At 43.1% G+C, this 24,594-nt stretch overlaps 1 long non-coding RNA gene across 1 annotated transcript; it reads right to left on the bottom strand.

Annotated features, from left to right (window-relative positions):
- Positions 1–6,337: 6,337 nt before the first annotated feature.
- LOC115346443 lies at positions 6,338–23,554 on the bottom strand. The gene is made up of 3 exons (XR_003925139.1): positions 23,450–23,554; positions 9,241–9,360; positions 6,338–6,459 (listed from the first exon to the last, which is right to left on the bottom strand). It is a non-coding gene; the product is annotated as an uncharacterized LOC115346443 (long non-coding RNA).
- Positions 23,555–24,594: the final 1,040 nt, after the last annotated feature.

Below are 24,594 nucleotides of genomic sequence, written 5' to 3'. Positions count from 1 at the left end.
GCTTGGGCTTTCCATAGGGGAATTTCTCTTTCTTTCTTTCTTTCACTCCACAACAGCTGGCTTTTAGCAACCAGACTGGTGCTTAAACCGTCTGATATGATGTGAGAAAGCAAAATAATCACCTGCCAAGGATTTCATCTTCATAAAAGGCAAGGTGTAAGATCAAGTTTCAAAATGTGTAGGAGTTCGGCACATGCTGTGACACCGGCATGAACTCTGAGGAACCAACTTCTGTTAACTTTAAAAACACAACATTCATCTCCTTGCCCCGCCAGACCCTGATTTTGGCAACGCCAGGCTCTTCTGTGAGGATAACTCAACAGAGAATGGAAAAGAGAAGATAGAAAAAGGGGGGAGGGAGGACGAAGGCTTCAGAAACTGGTGCAATATAATATATGAGAGCACTTCTCGTTTGCAGCTCAGTCCAAAGTGCTAGCTTCACACTCGGTTACCCAGGGAGAATTTGACCACGTACACGGATGATGGAAAATGGAGAATAAGGGCTTTCTTCTCGGTAGACACATGAAGGGAGTGGGTTCCTCCTGTGAAGAAAATTGTTTGGACGCAGTTTAAGCCTTAATAAAAAGTTGGCAGGGTAGCTGTCATGATAAAACTCCCCTGTTAAGCAAGACGTACTTGTGTTACCATTCCAGCTTTGGAGAATTTAAGAGGCTGGTTTACTTTTCATCTTTAATTAGGTTTTTGCCTCATTCGGCTTGGAAAGATAAAAAAGATTTAAGGATATCATTTGCTAAGACAGTGATTTTTCTGGCTGAATAAATATTTAAATTGTTACATAATATTTTTATTGGTTTAATGACGGATGGATGGATGGATGGATGGATGGATGGATGAAAATAACATTTACGGCTTTAGTGAAAAACTGTGAGTCTCTTCCTTCATTGATTCTCATCTTCGCTTCCACCCCTGCAAAGGAAAAGCCAAAACAGGTAGCAAAGGATGTAATTCTGATTTAGTAGCCACCAAGCATTTTTTTTTCACCCCTGGATCTCAAAGCTTTTTCCCAAAGAGAAATCCACCCCCTTAGCAGATGGGGAAACAGATGCCTGCTGCTGTAAAAGAACTCGGGAGGGATCACCCCGCAGATACGTGCAGAGCCGCTGGCCGCGCTCCCCGCTGCCAGTACTTGTGGGGTCTGTCCCGCTGGTTGCAGCTTGGTTTGGGCCATGTGTACCCCCAACCCATGCAGATAAATTTTCCAGCACTTGACTGCATGTTTCCTGTGGATCTTCAGCATCTGCACACTTGGCAAGCTGAAACGCAGCGCTTCCTCCGTCAGCTACACATGATGTATTGTCAGCGGGAGCAACGCTGCGGGCCAGTTGCATGCGTGGTTGCGAGCAAGAAGTCTTGGCCCATCGGTTTTATTTGCTTTGGGCACGCTCCGTGCTGGGTGCCGAGGCAGGCAGCGATGATGACGGCTTGTTGCATGCAAGTTGAGTCCCCTCTCCGTCCAGAACCGCATGCAGATGAACTGCCCCAGGTGAATTAAAACCCTGCTCCGAAAACTCTGTAAATAACAATCAAGTACCACGTACTTGATCAAGTACATCAGTGCAGGATTTTCCCCCTCTGCTCCCAATTGTCTAGGTCAAAACTTCCAAAAAGTTTCTCAGCTACATTCATTTATGTATTTCTGAAGAAAATTTTTTTAATAAACAGGCAGTCCTGACAGATCATCGAGACCTTATTTCAGTAGGTGTCATAAGAATATGCTCCTGGTGGCATTTTGCTGTAGTTGTGATGGTCTTAGGTAAAGGACAAGAAATTTGCTGCTTCTGTTTCGGATTTGTGTGCCTGGGATCTTGTCTGATTTCCCAGCTTAGACAAATAACAGATATTAAGAAATTACCTCCTCCCAGAAACTTTACCTGGCCTTTTACACAGCAGATACATACACATTACAGTGCATGCTCGGCTACAAAAGGGATCATACTAATTAGTGGGTAATTACATGTATACCTGTGCATACGTAAAGTGTATAGAAAAGTCTGATTTGGGGAAAATTTTAGCATGATCTTTGCAGGGTGTTAGAGTGGTAAGAGGTCCACGGGGAGGCAGTGATCAGCTAATTAGACTTCTCCCCTCTCCCCTTGATTTTTCTTGTCTTGTCTTCTATTTTCTATGTTTCCAAATGAGTACATTGTAGTTACTTCATTAGGAAACTATTAGAAAGGAACAAGAGAAGATGAGTCACTTGCTTTTTGTCCATGCTTTTATCTGATTGTGAGAACTGAAGGAATTTTAAAAATATTTTCTAGGTCACCGATCCTTCCAAGCGCTCGTGCCCATCTTCCCTCCTCCCTTCCCCCCGACTCCAAGTGATTCTGCAGAGCCCGGTGTGGATGCAGGAATCTACCCACAAGGAGTAATTTCCAGGGCCTGCTTTTCAACAAGAAAACCATTTATTTCCTTTTCATATTTCTGTCTCTCTCTAGATAAGGAAAAACAGCTCGTCAGTGCCCTTTTTTTTCCTCTTGTAATAATAATTTCTTGTGAATTACATTTTACGGCTCCCAGGCTTTGGCTCAGTTCAGAAGTTCTCTCGGATTGAAAGTACTGGATGGAAATATTTAAAGACAAGGAGAAACATTGCAAAGCAAATAAAAACCTTTTAAAACCTGTGTGTTGCAAAATACTATTCAACCCACATCAAGGTCCTAACTGAAAATATATAAAAAAATTGCTTAATGTACTTCGGTTACTTTCTTTTTTCATGAACATCTGGGTGTCTTCATTCTTTCGTTTCAACCTCCATGTCAAGAATATGACAAAGAGGAGCCCCCAAATCCATATTTAAACTGTAAAACGAGTGATCTGGTTTTCAGAAAAGCCGAGCGCTCTGCATTCATGACCAGGGAGGAAGCTTCTAGCCCTGTTTAAAATGGAAGCCTTAATATTTCTGCATCAGAAATGTATTTATCATCTTCTGGAAAGGAGATCTGGCACATTTTGGAGAAAGTTCCCTCAAAGAATGGGAACTGAGTCCCTTCCTGGCTATTTAATCACAGTATCATCTTGCCTTGGTGTTTTCCAAGTCACTTTACCATTGACTTGCCAAAACATGTGAGGTCTGCTTGCCCTAACTGCCGCTTGGATTAAAAGTGATTGACAAGGCATACAATTAAGGTCTAATTCAGAATTCAACAGACTTAAATTCCTTTCGTAATAAAATACTTTGATTCCAGAAAAAAATGCTAAAAATACTCCTTGGGATAATCATCACAAGTTAATATTTGAATATTTAAGTAGTATTACAGCAAAAGTCAAAAAGAAAATGAAAAGTAATGCTAAGTGGTGGCTGGTTACAGTTCCTTGAAACAACAACAACAACAAAAACATGAGGCATTTAGATCAAAATCTCTTTGTGTGATTTACATATTGATATATACCAGATGTTTCAGAAACAAATGCTGTTACATCTGCTGATGGATTGGCTTCAGCTGCTTGCAAACGGCCACTGGAAAGAGTTCAGTGGGGGTATAATGTCACATTAGTCATTCTCATTTACTTTATAAGTCCTATGTTGACCCAACAGTACCTGGATAATTTTTTCACCGCAGTAAATTACAGATGGAAGCCTACAGGGGCAGATGTGGGAAAGGGGGTATTTTTCCCAGATGACAGCAGTGGTTGGCTGAGGCTGGAGAGATGAATTTTTTTCTGTTTATTTTTACACTGTTTTGCTCAGCTTTCTTCCCTGCGTTGGGTAAAAGGCAGAAAATAAAAAGAAGCAGTCAAAATATTGCCTTCTCATTCTGTAGTTGTTGTTGTTTTATTTTCACATCAGGTTAGCCTGATGTGGCCACTACCAACATTGCTGGAGGAGATATGTGAACACAGGAGCTTTGATGTTTCAGCTGATGTGTATTAAACAGTAAGCCTCAGCCTCGGGACTGTGTCTTGCTCCAGAGTAAAAACTGGCTAATGAAATGCTAGCGGTGATGGTTTATAAGACAAATTTCTCATGGGCTTCGCGGGGACAGAATTTCAGAAGCAAAGGCCAAGGGCATAGATGTGGACTGGCTGAACTTTCTGCTAAATAGCAACAACAAACAAACTGAAGTCTCCCAGAGAAAGAAGTGAGGGCACGTGGACACGTGTGCATTTGCAGCTCCTCTAGTGTATTACAATGTAGTTAAATTTTGCAGCTCCTCTAGTGTATTACAATGTAGTTAAAAGCAAAATGAGTGTTTGTGCACAAAAAAGGGTAGAAATTCAGGGGCATAAAACCTTCCAGCTCTGCTCCTTAGAAGAAAGAATTTGCTTAGAGGTGCAGCACCATAAATGTGCTGTACAAACAACACGCAGAATCCCGCATTACAGAAAACCAAATAATCGGTGCCTAAGGAAATAGCCAGGATTTAGAGAGCTTAAATCCAGGCCCTGCTGTGATACAATAGCCTTATTAAGCATGATATTTTATATATGATTTTGAGAGTTTGAAGGTTTTGCACGGTGTTTGGGTAAGGATCAGTAGGATTTCGGAAGCTGTGACCTCATCCCGCATTTGATGCTATCGGAGTTCAGCTGCCGCTACGCGGCGAAGGGCTGAGAGGTTTCGCCAGCTCAAAGGCAGAGCCCAGAGCAGCACTGCAAGCCTCAGTGTTTACCAGCCGGGAGCCTGTAATTGTTTTTTTCGTGGGAGAAGTTCAAGCCCACCCAAAGAGCATTTCACAGCGCTCACCAAACCAATAAATGTTATAGTTATGAAAGGCCACATACCGTAGCTGCTGGCCAAGGCTTAGCTGCGTGGCTCCCCTTGACTTTAAAGCAAACTGTGCGGCTAAAACCTCATGCACCTCTTGGTAAGCTTTGGGCTTGACCTACCCGTCGAAGCCAAAGCGTCTGGAAGAGAGGAAAAGGTCCCCTGTGACCAGGCATGGCAATTTTCCCCAAAAAGATGAGGTCTTTGCAAGCTCAGGACAGCTCTTGCACTATCGCACCTCTTTGGACTCCTGTTGTTTTCCTCTACGGGAAGGGATGGTTGGAGCAGCACGAAGCAGGGAGGACATCAGGGTGGCCCTGTCACAAGTTTGATTCGTCTATTTGTATCTGACTACGCAAACTTGCAACCAAAATGCAAGTGTCTGTGCATGGTAGGAAGTGGGAAAGCAATATGGAAGCACTTACAACAGTGAATCACCAACGGGTGTTTTTATAAAGCTCTAATTTTGCATTAGAGCAAAAGGAGAAAGACCCAAAGCCTGGGGAGCACCACAAAATCAGTCATCTTCAAAAGTCTGCCTTTGGGTCCGATTAAATCAGATGGCAAAGGATATTTTCCATGTAGGTTTGGGATTTACAACTGATGAGAGATTATGTGTGGAAAATTGTGTCTGGATTTATTCTGCCTCATAAATTGTGCATTCAAACATGAGACTGCTTGGGTTTAGGCTTGCTTACAAAGTTGTCTTCCACCATCCATGTAAACACGTTCTCTAGATTAAATCAGACTTACTTAGAGGCTTCTTTTTTGTGAACCACATTCTAAGCATGATTCAAACATGGACATGAATATTTATTTCCCTAATAATTGAACACTGTCACTTGCTCTGACCACATCTGTAAATCTCAGAGTATAAATACACCCAAATTTTTCTTAATGCACAGCACATTCCTCAGTTTGTATATTGCTGTACCTATCCTTCTTGCTGCATTCATTTTTTAATCCAGAGTGAGTTTCCAAAGCTCCTGACGCTGGAACAGGACTCTGGAGCCATGGAAAGAGATTCCTTGGGCACTTCTTAGTTTTGCCTGTGTAAGAGCTTCATTTCATGATAAATTCTGCAGAATGCTTGGGGAGCACCAGGCACATGGAAGAGGACAGCTGGCCCTGTGGCTGAGACCATGGGACAGGAACACGATGCTATGGCTTCGCTTCTCAGTCCTGCCACTGTTTTCTTCTGTGGGCATCAGCCAGTGAAATAATCACAGTCGACACAAGAGTATTTTCATCATAACAGAGATTCTCCTGACATGCTACTGCTTGTCAGAGGCCAATGTGTATTATTTACCAAATCTACTTTATTTTGGTCTAGTTAAATGCTCATATAATACTTTGGATTGTTATCATCTGTCATTATGGATATTTCTGTTATCAGATAGGTTAAGCGGGACTTTTGAGCATAGAAGAAAAATCATGCTTTTCAAAGGGTGATATGCATCTGGTCTCTGGGCAGAACTTTGGGTGTACCATCTCTGAAACCTGTCTTAATCCAGATATACTTGAGAAACTGTGGTCATGGGTGTAAACCAGCATGCCCAGTTGAATCAAGAAGTTACCAACAAACTTACTTGTTTGGAAGGTCAGGCTGCTAAAATAAGGTTCCTAAAACTGCATTAAAGATTTAAAATACCTTCCCTGAGGTTTGCTGAGGACAATCGATGACTCTTGAAGACAATCTCTTCCCTGGCTTTGATGTCCATTGGGTCAGGCTGTAACAGCACAGGTAAGTCAGAGTGCCATTAATAAAATGTTCTTTCTGCCTGAAAATTAAATTAGCCACATCTGATACATTTTATATCCCTCGATGACCCAGCATGGCCAGAGCAAAGCAAGAATACACAAGCCATCTGACGTACTTTGTCTTCTGCCGTTTTGGGAAGCTTCTCAGCTGACATGGGAAGCAAATGTTCTACAGTCTCATGGGGTCTTTCTTGGGGCTGACTGGTTTATAGCTGGAAAAAAAAATCCTCAGCTGGTTTCAGTAGCTATTTGTTACCAACTTAAAGATCAGGTTCTTCAAGGTAAACTGAAAATGACAATTGGAAAATAAACATGAGCCACTTGGTGTGTGTCCTCTATTGGACTGAAATGTGACCCGTGTGCTGAGAGGTTAAGGGGTTAAATCGTGCTTCGGTCATTACAGCCCACGAAAAAAATCCTGGGTAAACTCAGAGCTCGTCGCTGTAATAGTGGGGTGAGGTAGCTCTGAAACCTGTCGTGCGGCTTCATGTGGCTCTCTAATGATATGTGATACCCAGTTTCTTGAGTGTCATGGTTATCAACTGCTTAGGCTTATAAGAACTGACGTCAAAAAACGTTGAGCCGCCGCTCTCTTCTTTCTCTGGTTGTCACTCTGAGCTCATAAGAAAAGCATCAGGCATGTTTACACATGGCAAAGTTATTAAGGGCCCTCACAGAAGGGTTTTAAAGGATGGAGTCTCACCTGGAAGATGACTGGCTTGATCTTAGCCCTTTTCTTCTTGCTGGAAAACCTACCTCATAAACACCGAAATGGGCCCCAGAGAACATTTATGTTCCCCAGCCTCATCCCTCCCTCTGATTTAAACCAGCTCCTAGTAAGAGATTTAAGACCACCCTGAATATAGCTGCTTGTCAGGCCGTTCACTTAGGGTCAGAAAGCAGCCAAGCATTTCAGCATGTGCCCAGAGTTTGGGCACCTGCTCAGTCCTGTTGACTACTGACTCTACGATTCTCCTGTCTTACAAACATAAAGCACTTACATAAGATTGTCATTTAAACATGTATTTTTTGCAAAAACAGAGTCTAAATATGGATTCACGACAGAAGTTGAACTTCAGATGTTCATTTATGAGATTCTTAGCCACAGGCTTTGGGAAGAAAAAGTCTCATCTAACAGCACACATATTCTTTTTCTTCTTCAGCAGAAAAAATCTTTCTTGGAAATTAGTTAAGAGAAATAATTTATTGAAGGATAATGCACACTGGTACTCATGGGACCCAAGTCATCCCTGCTAACAGACATCCAGAAACAAAGTACTGATTACTGTCCCCAAGTGGGGCACTTTGAGCAAGCTATTGAAACGCATGTAAAACATCTGCTTGCTGTGGTCACATTTTCTTCTAAAATACTGGATATCTCCTTCTTCCAACTGTGTTTTAGAGACCTTACCTTTTCTGAGAAGTGCCCCAAAGTGCGAGAATTTAAAATGTTACAAAGACCAATGCTGGTGTTTCCAAAACGTTCTATTTGACCAGAAACAATATTTTCCAGTTGTTTTGATCTCTCCAAAACCGCACTTTTTGGTGACCGATTTATTTGCCAACAAAATATTGCCTTGCTCTGGTCATTGGCTAATAGTGGTTAAATTCTGGCATGCGTATATAGTTAATGTTTTACACATGAGCCTACTTGACTTCTTTTCAAGAAGAAGCCACTGGATCTTGGAAAACATCATCAAGCTGTCAGCATTAAGTGTAGGACAAGTTAATAAAGGCTTGAATAAATCATGCCGAGCTTGTCTACTCCTCGTGATGATTGGTTAAATATATATTTTCAGAGGTAATGAAATATGCATTCACAGTACAATTCCATTATTTTAATGTAGCATTCTCTTTGTCATATTGTCAGACCCTTTGCCTCCTCATTTTTCATTTAAGTTGTGTGGTTCTTATGTCTGTAGCTGTTCAGGGCAGATGTGGATCAGGTCCAGGGTGGACGACAAGCCATCACAGCTAGTTTTGGTGTTTGTGTTTGTGTAGTGTGTTAATTCCTTCCCTCCTTATCTTAGCAAGGTGAAGGACCACGTGAGAGCTTGTCAGAAGAGCAACACACTTGTCACTGCCTTTCTGTATTTTCCCTATTTATCTGTTATGTGTGCTAACACATTTAGATTGTGTGCAACAAAAAAAGTTAGCCAACCGTGCAAACATTTGAAATCATTTCAGGTTCTGAACTGCTCCTTTGTAGGGGAAGGCAGCACAGTTGCAGTGGTAGGAACTTCGATTTATCCCTATCTTACCCAGCACATAAAAGAGCAGTGTGGATTAGCAGTGAAATTAGCCCATTCAGAATCAGGTTATTTAGCTTCAAGCTGTGACTTTGTCACTAATTTACAGAGCAATTGCTGAGTTTACGTTTTCCCTCATTTTGGCTGTCTGTAAAATGGGGTTTATTTCCTTGGTTCTTGGTCTGCTTAAGGAACATATATTGTAAGATCTCTTCCTCAAAGGGAATTTCACTATTTTAAGTACAAATGTTGTGATCCAAACCCGTTGATTTCTCACTGCAAACAGTGCATCCAGCCAATTGCTTGTCACAGCCTAAGCTGCTTTATCAACAGCATGATCAATGGTCTCACCACATTACAAGTTAAAGGCAACAGGCAAAAAGGCTTCTCCTACAAGACAGTGGTGTTTTACTCTGCTACTGCCCTATGTGGATAAGCTGTTAAAGGGAAAGCACCGGTGCTACACTCTACATCAGCACGTTGCCACAGCAAATTACTCACATTCAGTGAAACTTGTTTGGAACATCCAATCACAGTATTTCTCAAAAGCAACGTGAGTTTCCTGAGCGTTTGGAAGATACATCTTTCCCCCATGGCAAATGAGAACAAAGCAATCGGTATCTGGAGAGTCAAAAGCACAGATTAAACAACAGCAACACATCTTGGAAATCATTCAGTGTGCTCATTATTTCAAACCTCTTTCAGTGAGGAGCTATATAAATAAGAATGGCCAGTTTTTAAGTGGAGGAGTAGGCTTCTCTAACAATATAAAAATGAAGTGTGGTAGCATCACCTTTTCAGAATGGATCTAAATTTCCTCTAGCCCCGCTGGGCTACCCCATATCTGTGTGGTTCACATTACCTAGAGCTCTGCTCCCAGAAACATTTGCTTTCAAATAGGCAGGAGTTGTTAACTTCCCCCTCTTCAGGGTGACCGTTTTTAGAGGTCCAACCAAGCTCCTTTTCAGTTCTGCCACTGTCTTTCCTTGCACAATTGTTTAAAATATACTGTTTTCCTTTTTCAGGTCGAAGGGGGTTGTATATTTAAATTTCTCACGCCTGTTAAAGCTTTAGAAGGTATCATTTACAAAGTCAATACCCGGGAATGGAAAACATCTTATAAAGTTTCAAACAAATTCTGGCCATATTTAGAAGGCAGTGTGTGACTTTGCTCCCCATCTCTAAGCTACATGCTAATAGAAGGAGTTTTCTACATCTCGATCCTGCCTTGGCTGTGATCATAGATAAGTCTCGGCCGAGCGAGGAGCCGGTGATTGGCTTACGTTGCACGTTATACCCTCTAACCTCTGACATGGGGAACATACGATAACAAGCATGAGTGAGCTCCCAGAGGGACGGTGCTAAGGGCTGCAGTGGATTAAACGTTCTCAAGCATGACTTCTTCCAAAGGCAAGAGCAAGGGAAGAGCTCAAAGCAAGAGGCAGAGACTGCCGATTAAGGGCCTTGAAGGATTTTCCAATCCCATCTTGTCGAGCTACTTGCTGTACAACCACCCAAAATCTGCTTTGACAGAAGATCGAGTTTGCTATTTAAAGATCAGCAACAGTGGAGAAAGGCTGAAAGATGTTTGTTTCACTTTGTCCTTTCACTCAAGCTGGATTTTTTTGCTAATGTTTTAGGAATGTTTCCTTATCAGGATTATAAAAAATAAATACAGCCAGCACTTTGGCAGTCAAAAAGAACAATATAGATTAGAAAATGATTTAGTGCCCTTATTTCATTAACTAACCTAGATTGCCCGATTTTATGAGCAATTATCCATGTGAGTAATTCTCCTGTGTGAAGATCTTTGTTGAAATCAACGGAAATGTTCACATAAGCAAAGTTATTCACATATCTTCAGATTCAGAGCTTCATTTTCTTGTGTTAAATTTAAGAACAGATTGTTTCCTTTAAAACTTATTTTTCAGTGAAAACCAGTTCTTCTCTTCAGATGATAAAGTTAAATGGAAATATTGCATTTTGATGAAAATTCTCTATATCCCTCAACTACACGTTAATAGAAAGAGGTTGTAACATGTAGCTCCCCTGCCAGCCTTAACTGTGATTATAACCAATTCTCAGTAGAGTTATGTCTAGCTTATATGTGACTACCTTATAAGTGAGTCTTCTTGACCATTTTTATAAGCTTTGAGATCTACACAGGTCCACTGAAACCAAAGGATCTTCACCAGTTCCCACCAGTCATTTATGGGGTGATACCACCAAAGGTTGGTAGCCTAACAAATGCAGAAAACCAAGAAAAACTTGCAAAACAAGCTGTTGAAATACATACAAAGGTAAAAATGAACAGATGGAAGCTGCATAATTAATAAATCAATGAAACAAATCACCCAAAGCACAATATTTACCTATGAGATACAGGAAATTTCTGCTAAATCCACCAGAGACATCACTATCACTAGTAATATAATTTATATTATGCTTGGATATTAGGGTGATAGACAGGTACACAACCCCCGGGTTTATAGGTTCAAACATTGTAAAGATGTGAATTCTGGTGATCTGGGTATTCCACCACTTCATTTGTGAATAATGCTCCAGTAGCTACTCTTAAATATCCCCTCTGACATTGTAAATGGGAATAATGTGCTTTATATTATGAACCAGAGTATCATGTCATGAGCTTCATGTTTCATAAAGGGTTCCAGAAACTTGGGCTCTTTACCGAGTACCGTTCTACGACAACTTATTAGCACTTCTGGGTATGAATGCTTAAGGCAAAAGAGAAACGAGAAGCATGACCCCGCTCACTAACAATATCCGCACTCAGATACCAAGCTGATGATTTCAGTACAGCCCTTCTATGCAGAATTCTGTGATACTTCAGCTTAAAGAAAGAAAAACAAATTTAAAAGTCACCTAACAATAAAAGGAGGTTAGACAGGATTATTATAAGGTCCCACCTGACTTGGAAATGTATAAATGTATGTACGTGTTTGTATAATTTTAGAATTTTTGTAAAGTCTAAAGGCACATTTTAAGATAAGTGCTATGAACACTTGGCAAGCCTCTTTTAAACATGCTGTAAGATTTTTGGACATAGCGTGTATTTATAAACCACAAAAAATACATTCTATCTCTTGTTTTGACTCAACATTAATGTAAGATGGTTAGCTACATTGAGAATGTTTAGAAGAAACTTCAGCCACTTTTTGGAGGATAGATCTGGGAGTAGCACGTTCACCTCGCTGTGGGACAACTTTTTACTTTGATTGCTTCAGATTTGCTCTGGTTTAAAGCAATGAGAATCACCTGAGAAGTGACAGCAGATCCTATGTAAGCAGCAAAGCTGTATTTCAAAACCTTCTCTGTCCCAGCACGGCAGAGTAATATAGATGCCTTTGGGGCTCTCCAGCGTTTTCACAGAGAGACTATTAACTTGGATCCAAAACTGCGTTTGGCCAGACATTTCAAGTCCACAGAGAAAAGATCTGAAAAGCTTTATCCGAGCCTGATAACCATCACAGCTAAAGTATGGCTTTACTCCTGATTTACATCATTGCAGAGGAAAGGATAACCGGTCCCGTTATGCTGATAAAGTTCTAGCAAAGTGAAACTAAACAAATCCTTAGGATGTCATGAGCTTGTTTGTTTGCTTGTTGTCTGATGACATCAGTCAAATGCCCAGTTTATCTTTATTTTTACTTGAATTGGATCTTTGTCAGGGTTTGCCAGGGTTGTGCCAAAGGCATGTAGCAAAACCACAGAAAATTCATCCAGTTTGATGTTTTCTTTGCAAATGCTCTAAAATGGGCTTGACTCTGTCCCAAAGGATCATTAAAGTTCCTGAACTTTCTGGGGCAAGCGCGACCAAGTTCAAAGCAAATCTGGGGTTGATTTATGGTTCTGATTGGAGACCAAGGAAAAGTCAAATTTACAGTCTGAGTTTTATGTTGAGTTTCTTGTGCGCTTTCAGTCTGAAAGTTGAAGCAAACACCAGGGGGTTGGAAGTCCACGAACACTGAAACCGTTGCTGGTACGAAGCTCAGCTGGTGAAAGCTGGCACAGCCCGGCCAGCTCCCTGGCAGCTTACGCTTGCTGAAGACTTTGCTCCAGTGCCAAATGAAGCAGTAGGTTTTGTTGCTTTCTGTTAGGAGTGTTTAAAAGATGAATAACGTGACACTGGAACATGGCTAATTAGTTTCTTTAGAGATAAGCTGGGGTTTTTTATAGGAGTTGGGCTGGTAGAACATAAGCTCCCAACCACTCCAAGCATTTTGAAACATCCCAGGCTGAAGCGAAGACCATTACTACCAGAGTCGTAGTCATGAGAAAATTGTTCCTGGTAAAAGGGTCGCAACAATTCCAAAAAATTCAGGAGTGTTTTGGGAACACCATTTTGCCATTTCAAGATGCAGATGCCAAATGTGTAGGACTTAGCGAGCGACTCGGGAAGTAGGTGCTTTGCTGTTGTCACTTTTTATGGATGGCCGTCATTGAGAACAATGGCTCTAGCAGGAGCCATTGGGAGGGGAGCCAAGTGGAAATATCACATCACAGCCAGTGTTTGCTGTTAGTCTGAAGCCTCAGCGCCTTGCCATGACTTCACGGACAGAAAGTGCATATAACAAAAGAACAATGCATTTTAGGCTTGGAAGAGTAATTCTTCTTTGAATGCATAATAGTGCTTATTGGACAATGAACTCCTTGTAAGACCATGGAAAAACCATTGTTGAAGGTCTGGAATACCTTTTTGCTGCCAACTCTGGCCCAGATTACTGTAGATTTTATTTCAAAGACTTTCTGAGGGTTTGAATGTTTAGTTTGTTTCAGCAGGAATCACCCCGTGTCAATGATTTTCTGTTAATTCTGATCTTTGCTTTGCTCCAACCTTCATATCCTGAGATGAGTTAATTCCAAGCCGATGAGCTTGAATCAGTGTTTTTCTTGGAAAAAAAAGTTCCAAATCACCAGCATTTCCCTTGCCACGAGTGCAGTTGTGTAGCACAATGAGGAAGTCTGTTTGAAGGAACTGTCTGCTCATACGGGGTTGTCCCAGGGGAAGGACAGCCGTGGCTCAAGCCCAGGAGTGAACTCACTCTTAAGAGTGCAGGATTGCTCAGCATCAAGGCCACACTTGAATGCGTTGCCATAGCCTACAAAGAGTCATTGTATAAAGCCATCCAAGTCATCCTGGAATCCTACAAATTTAATGAGTAAAGAACCTGTCACACGACAGGCTTAGGGCTCAGTCCTTGCTTTGAGTTGAAGAGACCTGAGATCTCTTCCCTCTTGGATTTGTTTGCGCAGCACAGTGAAATACAAGAGTAGGGTTTCCAAGTCGTGGCTTAATGGAGACCCCAGTCGGTAGCTAGAGTTGGTTTTAATTCTTTTTGTCTTTCCATTCCTTTAAGAATTCCTTCCAAGACTGACACAACTTTTGAAGTTGGTGTCTTGTCAAAATCTCCCTAACCAGCCCTGTTCACTAGTAGGAAAGGACAGCTAGGAACAACCTTCCCAGGAGACTCGCAGCTCAGATATAGATGGACCCTCACAGCCTACATCAGCATTTCACTGGTGGTGTTACAGCAAGATAGGTGAGCTTGTACTGTGGCGTGGGAGCAGGCAATGGGCTAAAAGGAAACAAGTCCCTTTGGTTTCACTTTGCTCCAGGAAATCATGCATTGCTGCAGGTTTTAATTGCTCCTATAGGTATGCACATCCTTCTGCATTTCCATCATCTCCCAGCATTTAAATTAAGGATGCCAAAATTCCTGTAACTCCCCCAGACCTCTGCCATCCACTAAAAAATAGCGTGGGGAAGAAGGAACAGGAGCAAAGGGAGGCACACAATAAAGCCTTGCATATGCCAAATGTGGATCAGTGCCCAGTCATTGTTATCAAACAGATATTATGCCTGCTGACAGCGAACCTGCAAAGGCTGGGCTTTTCCACACTTCTTGTTAACATGAGGTGTGATTTGTTTTGGTTGCTGCAGGAGGGGGGATGGAAATTGCAGCATCCAGAGGGCTTTTGTACAGACAAAGTCAGAACTTTTACTATGAGACGTGATGCAAGTGAACAGCACCCTGCTTGTGCCGTGTAGGGAAGGAAAATGAAATATTGCATGCTAAAAGCAATGTGTCATTTGACTTTTGTTAAAGGGGCTGGACTGTGTCTGAGTACGTCCAAACAAAAAGCCTGTTAGTGCTTTTTTAGGAGAGTAATTTCTGACTTTTTCTCTAACGCTTTGGTGTTTTTAACCACCTTTCCAACCATCTTTCTAAGGGAGCAATACAGACCTTTTAAGGGTGGGAGGAGACTACCAGTTGCACAGTTGCATTACCATATTAGCTTGGGCATAGCATGACCCTAACACAGCCATGTGGCTTCCAGGCGCAGGAGAAACATATCCAGCCCAGATGACAGCGTAGACAGGTTTGTCTACAGCCATCTGTGTAAATAGAGGGACCTCCTGTCCTAGATCCAGATGTGCCTTTTCCAGATGTGACTGTGACCTTCTGCTCTTAGCCACCTACTACGTGGAGGCTGCTGCCCGTTTCCTAACCCAATGTCCAGCAAATTCAGCAGGGTTGCTCCAAGCCATCCATTTTTAAATAAGCCCCTGCGTCGTGCCTGACCTGGATTTGGGAGAGCCCACATGGCCATCTCTGTCAGGAGAGAGATATGGGAGAGAAGGAAAACTGAGAAAAGCCCAGTGTTTGCAGGAATGAGAGTAGGTCAGCAGACGCAGATAGCTGTTCTCACATAGTTCCACCTTGAACCTCACACAAGACCCCAACAAAATCAGCAAGATTTGTGTTTTAAAGCATTAAACATTAATGCTAAACTTGAAACATTCTTTTTGCATTGAGTTGAATGGTTGGTTAATTCTCGGTCTCCAAATATAATACAAATCACTTGAGCTATTTGGCATGAGTCATGGCTTGATTAACATTTTTGGCATTTTTAGTAGGACTCTTAAATAATAGAAGTGGCATCTGAATGGAAATCAGAATAAGCCAGTGAGGGGAAAAGTGCTTTTAAGACCTTCGAGAATTAGCAAAAGCCTCCAAAATGTCAGAAGATGTTAAAAATTTGAAACCAGTTGAGGTCTTATTTTTAAAACGGTGTCAGAATTGATTTGTCCTTCATTTGGTTTTTTTTGTCTCCAGTGCTGCCATTGTAAGTTAGGCATACTGTAATGTTTCAAGTCAACACACAATACACAGCTCCCTGCCTCCATTTCCACACAAGTCTGAGTAGCTAAGGTATGTTTCTCCAAGGACTGTTTATGATGCTTGACATTGTTACATCATCATTAAAAATCTCCCTCTTTACTGATGTGAAAAACACATTTTGGAGCTTTCTAGGCCATTTACTTTGTCCGCTCTGTGGATATATGGTGGACTGTCATCCCTCCCAGGCAATGATCATGTAACTGGATCCAAAGAAAATTCTTCAAACTTTATTGGCCACGGAAAACTAAAGTCAATTGGTTAAAAAGAAAAGTGTTAATTATGTTTACTCTGGCATCCTAGCGATGGAGAATTATTAATCATTAAGATCCAGATACATAAAGTTTGCTTTTCTTCTCCTAAGCAGGGCTTTGCCAATTCATTAAACATCATTACGTTGAAATAAGCCTCAGCAAGAATGTTTTTTCCTCATAGTTTAAAATTATTTTCCGTTATCGCACCACACTTGCTGCACTCCATCAAAATAGTCACCACTATATTCCTGAGGGCCTGGAGAGGGTAAAAAAGCTTCTTCCTCTTGTCCTGTAAAATTCCTGGGGGGTCCTAAAGATGGACGCAAAGACGTCCATCAATTTCCGTTGGTCTCATCTTGAGCTGAATCAGACTGAAGCCATGGAAAAGCGTGGATTTGTCTCCTTTGTCCTCCTTTTGCAAAGCAAATTAGGACCAATGAGGTTCCTCTGTACACAGGACGTATTAAAGGAAATACATTCGCAGATACAACGCTAGTGAATCGTGATTGTTATACTGCATCTCCATTCTCTGCTGAAATGTTTTCTCTTGAGAGCAATAGCAGAGGTTTTATAGGGAAACAGCCTCTCAACCTCACCAGCAATCAGAAACTTGTTGCACTTCCAGTTCTGGCATATGCTCCCTCTTTGAGCAGCCCCCGCTTATCCTTCAAGATAGATGGTTTAGTGCATTATAGTTTTGGTAACAGAAGATTGGGTCTATTCCTTTAACTCTGTTTTAATAGCATCAATATAACTGCTGAAACAATATTTTTATTCCACTGACATACGTAAAAATGCACTGGCCAGGCCTGCCAGGATCCCTCCACGCTTTTCACAGCTGATACCACTAAGGAAGAGCTGAAATTGCAAATGAGCGTATCACCTGGTTTGCAGGCTCCCATCTCCTTCAGATTTTGCTTTCATCAAAGAGATCGTCCTTGAACGTGCGAGCCAGGAACAGAGAAATTACGGGCCCCCATAAGAAGTAAACTAATAATGACCTGATCCATGTGGTAACTCTGCCTTTGGCAACGTGATCACTTTGTTGTGAAATATGGAGGTACTCCAGTGTGCCTTAAACATCTTCATCCAGGTAATGGGAGCAGTTTAGTCAAGAGAGCATAGGATTATTCATGCTGCCAAAAGGTGACCCAGTATTGGCTTTGGACTCCCTTGCTTGATGTTCAGGGCATGTCATGACTTTACACTGAACTTCAAACATCTTGGGTAACATTGCCTTTAGACAAGTGTTAATCCTGATACATAGTACAGAAAAACCAGGGTCTTCTTTCCTTTCCTTCTTCTCTTTGCAAATGCATCATATTATTTCTCCTTTCCAATGTTTGGACTGAATTGTGCATTTGTGCTCACCAGTTTGCTTTCATCCTGATACAGGCTGAGTGCAGAAGGAGAGTGGGTGTCACAACAGGTCAGACGTGGGATATTTTATCAGTTATTTAACTTAGACCTGGCTAGATCCAACCTGCACACTATGGATGAGCCAAAAGGCATCAGCAAGTGCAAATGCAACAAATTCATCTCCCCGAAGATGTATCCCCCAGAGTGGTGGCCGGCAATTGCAACTCCACGTTGACATAACCAGTCTTGACAGCCCCTAGTAAGGACATAATTCAGTGGTATATTAGATAACTTACAAAAAAGTTAAACCATGACCTTTCCTTCCTCCCTCCCCTCCTTTTTCCCTGAGGGGGAGGCTGTAGGGCTGTATCTGGGAATTAGAAAGCAACATGGGTGGTGACCCCCTGGTGCCAAGACTGTCATGAAGAATAAACCATATGTTGTATCTTTGCATGTTGGGAGGTCCCAGCTCTGAACACCTAACAACTGTTTTTCAGCCTGCACAACTTAGCATGCCCAGGAGAACCATTTAGGAAGCAAGAAATGCCTGGGGAGCACAACCAAAAGGGGCTGACCTATTCGTTTGTTTTCAAACGCAAAGCCAACCAGACCAACTTGATGTGCCACTAACCCCAGGTTTGCAGCCTTCAGAAAAATCATTGCAAACGCTGACCGCAGCTGTGCTGTGACAAAATTCGTACTTCTACCAGCTGGGAGCCCACTAGCAAATGCTCTCACGCTCTATCATCAGCCAGCGATATCCCTTTCTCAGATAACTGGCCGTCCAAGAGAAAACCAAGAGCCATGAGCTAAGGTTGGAACTTTTTTCTTGACAGGAAGACCCAGATGTGGGGCAACCCGCTCTGCTCCTCAAGCAAGAGCAGCCAGCGCCTGCGTGTGATAGTGTATCAGCCAGCTGTCGGAGATCTTGCAGAAGAGACGTGAGTAGGTATCTCCCCCCACTTTCCACCATCCATCACAGAGCTTTACTGGCTACTCGCATTTTTGTTCTCTAATTAAAGCTTCTGTCAGGTGCTTTTAAATTATAGCCCCGATTACGGACTTTAGATCAAAATTCAGCAGGCTTTGGAACCTGCCATTTTATTTAATTACTTGCAGTAAATTATTTTGACACCCTCAATTAACAATGTCCGTCACTTCAGCCCAGCAATGATGAGTGCAAGGAATTTGCCATTTGATCTGTTTTGTCTGGTGGAAGGGTACATAGAGAAAAAATACCACCTCTGCATAAATAGTAAGAATTTTAGTAGGTTCCACCACGCAAATTAGAAAATATTAATAATTTCCTTTAGTCTATTAAAATTTTGTTGCTAAAGTCTAGGATGCATTTTGACTGGATAAAACCATTGCTGCATAGCCAGGAACGGAACTGGTCACTGGAGGAAGGACAGGATGGTTCTTCATACATGGGTGTGATGATAAGACCAGTCACTTAGAAGCAGGACTGCTCCCTGTGAAGCTCATTTAGGTGCTAAATATTTATGCATATACAACAGTGCTTGATCAAATCCCCAGTGCATTAACCCATGCCTGCCCAGCCGAGGACGACATCTGTGTCTCCCCGCACTGTCTCAGGGAGGAGCCGCTCTCTGAACACTTCGAAGGACAACGTGTGCGGACCGTCCTGTGAACGGGACGCTTCGCTGCCTCACCGGCCGGAGCAATATTAAACTCCAGCATTCTCAGTCGCTCTAACAGCCTTGTGGGTGTTGATGATGGAGCTAATTAGCCATGTTCTTTAATTTATTAAAATCATAAATATTTCACTTCAAGGAGGGTTTTTTGCGGGGGGAGAAGAAGGGGGTGGGAAGGTTAAAGGGAGACAACTGCATGAAATTCTTTGCCTGATTAAACTTTCCATAAGATACAGCAATATTTTACCACCGTTAAGTGATTCAGTGGCACATCAGGCTTGGTATCTCATTCTTTGCCCTGTTTATTTTTAATTATGACTATTATTTTATTTACCATGGATAACGTTAGGACATGGTATGGTTGGCTGGAAAAGTCAAAGAGCACAAAATCATTTCAGTGTCAGAAGCTTAAATAAAGAGCAAAGGAGCAGCAAAGCCATAAAACAGATGGAGTTAGAAAGATGTAATATATTGCTCTACTGTGGAAGCTCTAGAATAATTTTTAGTACAGTATGTACACAGACCTATGCTGCTTCTGAGAAGAGGTAACCTGATATCCAAACCTTACTTCTAACAAACAAATCTGTATATCAGTATTTGCTGTCTTAAATAGACCATCTTTACACTTAAAAAACTTGTAAGTCTTGCCGTGTCATAGTCACTTCACAAAAGCTTTGTATTTCTCATATAAAATTCATGTTATGGCCACTGCAGATTTCACCAGAGCTAGATTTGCAAGCAAAGGCAGAAGGTGAGGGCAGTGAAGGAGCCCCAATTCTGGTATGGAATGAAAATTATTTTACATACCTTGCCACAGCTACTACTGCCTAAAGTTTAAGAGATTAATCCAGACTATTAGAGAGCTGCATTTTAGTCCTTGTTTTTCTGCAGATGCTTTCTATGCCCACGGACACGTGGAGAACATAGGTTCTCCATGGGCAGCCATAAATGTGGTGCACATTGCAACTCAACTGCCTATGAGCAGGCTGGCTGGCTTGTTGTGTTGCGTGCCTTGAGGCTGCCAGGCACAGCTAAGCCTGCCTCAGTTTCCCTGCTGCACAGTGGAGCTGGATCCTTATCTTATGGGTTGGGGTGGGAAGAAAGAGAGCATTTGGGAAAAGACAAAGATTGTGGGGCACTCAGGTGTAGTAGCGCCTTTTATCAGCTGCAAAAGCCTGAGGCTATTGTAAATCATAAAGGAGGAGGACGACAGGAGGAACTGATCCTGGAATGTGAGAGGTGAGATAAAATAAACGGAAAACACCAGGGCTAAAATCCCAGCTCATTCCAGCCCAGCCCCAGCTGAACCCAGGGATGTGATTTCCCTCAGCAGCAGATAAAGGGGCAGACAAAATGATGCTAAAATACCTGGGATTACCTATCCTCCTCTCCCCTTCAAAATATCCCCTCCCTCCATCCCCAGCGTGGGAGATGCCAGAGATATATGGCCCATTGTTCAGGGATGCTTCAGTAGATGCAATCTGTTCCTCATTGTCCGGTAATAGCTTGATTATCTAGGGGGTGAAAATGCAGAGTGGTTGTGCCCAACGAACCATGAAATTGCCACTGCTCCGAGGAACCATTTATCATCAGCCCTTTAGAGTGAGGAGGGCCGGCGGCTCAGTGGGAGATGTGGGGCAGGTATTCATCCAGAGCTGGGATGCTGGAATGCGGCCGGGATGGTCCCGTGCTGAACTTTTCAAGGAGCAAGTGAACCCTGGAAGACGATGAACAGGGAGACCTTCCTGGGGAATTGAGAGCACTGCAATGCCGTGAGATAAATGGCTGCAAAGCCTGAAGAACACATTAGGAACGTTGCCGGAGGAACATGGCTGAGGCTTTTTTTGCTTTCTCTTCAGCAGAAAGGAAATTTGGGTAAACCCATTAAGCTTTAATTCCACCAGGCTCGGGCCATGTATTTTGTGTCAAACCCATGGTTAAAATGTGAGTGAGCAACTTCTAGAAACGTACAAGGAATCTGAACACAGACAGGCCTCCCCGGGGCAGATTCCTCTTTTAATGACCCTGGCCCCTAGCTTAGGAACTCATTTATAAGCTAAATCTAATTCCTTCTTGGAAACTGCTGCCCAAAGCTGTTCCTGCCAGGAGTTCCCACAGAGCTGAGCAGAGGACAGGATACTTCCCCACTCGCTAAGCTGCGATGAGTGAGCCACCCCACTGGGTCAGGTATTCATCCCAAAGTCCTGACGCTTATCTAAAAGCTTTTGCTATCATCGTGGGATGGAAAGCAGAAGTTCGGTTTTGCTGCTCAGGAACGGGTCCAGGAGCTCCAACATAGGCATGGACATGGACCTAGCAAATAAGTCCACGTATTTGCACCTCAAAAGTGAAGAAATGCTGATTTCAGCTGAACTTTGATTGAAAGTACAAATCTATCCCAAGTCAACTTAACTGAGTTTCCCACCACTGGTGACAAGGACTGGTATTTTGTCTGATGCTTGTCAGCTGAACCAGCCCAGCCGGAGCTTGGTGAGCTAGATAGATTGGGAGAGCTGAAATTTGTGGGGGCAAAAGACACTGCAAATAAATAAGGAGAGTGGGGTTTGTGAGCTCCTCCCTTCCAGCCCAAATCCAGGAGTTACGAAACTTGATACAGGGAATCCTACGGGGCCTTAAAGGAAAGGAATTTACTCCCACCCATCCTGGGTTCAGCCTAACTCCTCATTTTTTTGTTATTTGAGCCTATGGCCTGGAAAAATGTCTGCACGTTTTCTGCCCAGAGACCCTTCCCACACTAACCCCGTGCTCCTCTGTCCCTCTTGCGGAAAGGCCACCTGCAGCACAGAGGCTCCCATGGCTCGGACCCAGGAGCATCCCCGCACAGCCCCACGCGTGGGGGCAAAAAATCTGCTATTGGCAGGAATTTCCTCCTGGGTGTATAAATACCAGAGACACAGGGATCCTGTGCAAAGGGCCATTCTGCTCGGAAATCTCTAAAAACTTCCAGGAATTCAGTTCAATAAGTTTTCTCTACACCACATTATTTACTGAAATAAAGTCCCCAGGGCCATAGATGGTTTTTCGTTAATGGAGAATTGTAAATAACTGGGACACTACTTTGAATTCTGCTATTTATCGAAAGCACTGGTGTGTGTTGCCCTGTTAAATGAACGGTCATTGCCAGATCTCTCGCTGGATTATAACAGTCCCTTCTGATGAGTGTTTTATTAACTGGAGAAATGATGAGATTTTATGGTAATTCCAAATCTTGTGACGGTTTGTTGAGTAAATCAGATTTTACAAGACTTGGCGCCCATTTATCCAGTTTCCATCATCCAAATTGTGACGGGATGGATTTTACCCAGAGGAGATGTGTAAGATAGATCCCTTAATTTCTCTTTAGCTTTTCAGTGCATGGTGTTACATTTGTGCTGTAGCCTGCTGCTGTGTGATGAAGACGTATTGTAGTCTCTGAATATAAGAATACTGTCCTCTGTTGATCAGAAAGGAAACGACTGCTGTTCATACACCAGAAAGCACTGGCAAAAAAATCCCCACTAAACTCTCTCTGAAAATCAACCTGGTTTTCGTAATTCCCGTTCGTGGCTATTCGCAGCCTGGGATACCTTTGAAAATCACGTGTCACAGCTACTCCTGATTTTTGGCAAAAATAGTGATACATGTGATTGATCTAGACCTCTCAAGTTATTGATAGTTAAGCCTTTAGTGGGCAGAAAAAGAAATGCCCCACTCCCTGGAAATAACCTCTGACTGATGCTGCAAAGAAGGAGAGCGTACTGAAATGAAAAGGGAGGTGAAATGAGTCTAAAGGAGCAAAAGGCAGTGCATTCTGAAAAATCCAGGGTTTAGATACTGCAGGGGGTGCGCTGGGTGATGCCTACAGCACTTTATCTGGCCGCAGTTTGCATTAAACACAGCACCGCGGCTCATCCCTCGGCTCCAAAGCTCCCTCTCCTCTTGACAAGAAACCCAAATGCAGATTAATTTGCTGGGAAAAGAGGCGCGAGCAGCTGAGTCAATAGTTGCGTATTATCGCCACGACCTGTCACGCAAAGGGCCGGAGCTCACTTCAGCCGCCGGACCCCCAGGAGATAGCGGCAGCGCTGGCCGCTCACCCCAGCAGGGATGCTCGGATGGGGTGGGAGGTCCTGCAGCGCCGTCCCCCCCAAAAAAGCAGCAGCTTGATCCCTGCCAGCATAAGGGCAGTGCTGCGAGATGCTCTCTTATTAGTGGAAGCCAATTAGCAGTGTAACAGTACCTGACATACCCCCTCGGGCTCGGCGCTAGCGCGAAAATGTTGCTCCAAAGCAGGATAATATTTAATGCTTCAGCAGACTGTGTTGTGTCAATGCTGGAGTGAGTTCGCCGGTGGGCGGTTGTCCCGCGGCCGTTTCAGCTGATTTCACGGCCCTTTTTTCCAGCCTGCTGCCGATGATGCGGCCGGGCAGGCAGCGACAGGCTGTTTTCCCAAAAGCCGCCCTGCGGGAGCACGGACACAGCTGCTGCCTGGAGCCGGGAGAGGAGCCCGGCTGGACCCCGGCTCCTCGCCCCCCGCAGACAGCGAGGATGATGAAGTAGCTATACTACAGGGAAAGAGGGCAGAGGAAGACATGGATATTGCAGTCCTTTCTGCCTTCTCCAAATTTCAGCTTCAGGCATGCAGGGGTTACACCTATTTACGTTAGCCCCGGGGTTGTCCTCTTAGGGTGTTTCTTAGCACTCGCTGGCAATGATTTTGTAGACAGAACTGTAATGCAGCTGAATTATTGCTTAAATCCTCAAAAAGAGGAGGCAAACTGAGATATTAAAGGAAACCCTAACTTTTGGGTTTGGTTTCCTTCATCACCTGATGTCATGGCATCACGTTTTGTTCTGCAAACATAAAAGACAGGCATTGACTTGAAAAATAAATTTGAATAAGAGCTGGGGTTCCCATCACATCCAAGAGCTGCAGCTTTAAGGCAGGTACCGTATGTTGCAAGACTCGCTAATTAAATCATGCGAATTAGCCGCACAGCACATCTGAGGTTCAGCCGCTCCAGGGTTCAGAGACGTTTGCATCTCAGGATTTTGGGTTGGCCCAGGCTGACTCTTTGCAAGACTCTGATCCAAAGCCGAGTTCAGATTTCAGGCACCGCTAGGCATGAACATGTTGACTGTGTGCTTTTCATTTCAGTCTGTCCCTGAATATAATTAAACATCGCTCTCAACTTTACCTGCTTGGCTCATTTCTTTGCAGTACGCTGTTGAACCCAGCAGGTCTGCTCAACCATTAGACTCAGACTGAGCTTGTCACAGCTCTTCCCCCTTGGGTTCTCGTGTTGTTTTACCTGGATGTGACAAGGAAACCGATGACGCCATCACTTAGCGCTCTCTAGTCGAGTCTTGCTCTAAATTAGTCAC

This window comes from Aquila chrysaetos, chromosome 9 (assembly GCF_900496995.4).
Source record: "Aquila chrysaetos chrysaetos chromosome 9, bAquChr1.4, whole genome shotgun sequence".
NCBI lineage: Eukaryota > Metazoa > Chordata > Aves > Accipitriformes > Accipitridae > Aquila > Aquila chrysaetos.
This window is presented reverse-complemented; position numbering and strand designations above follow the sequence as displayed.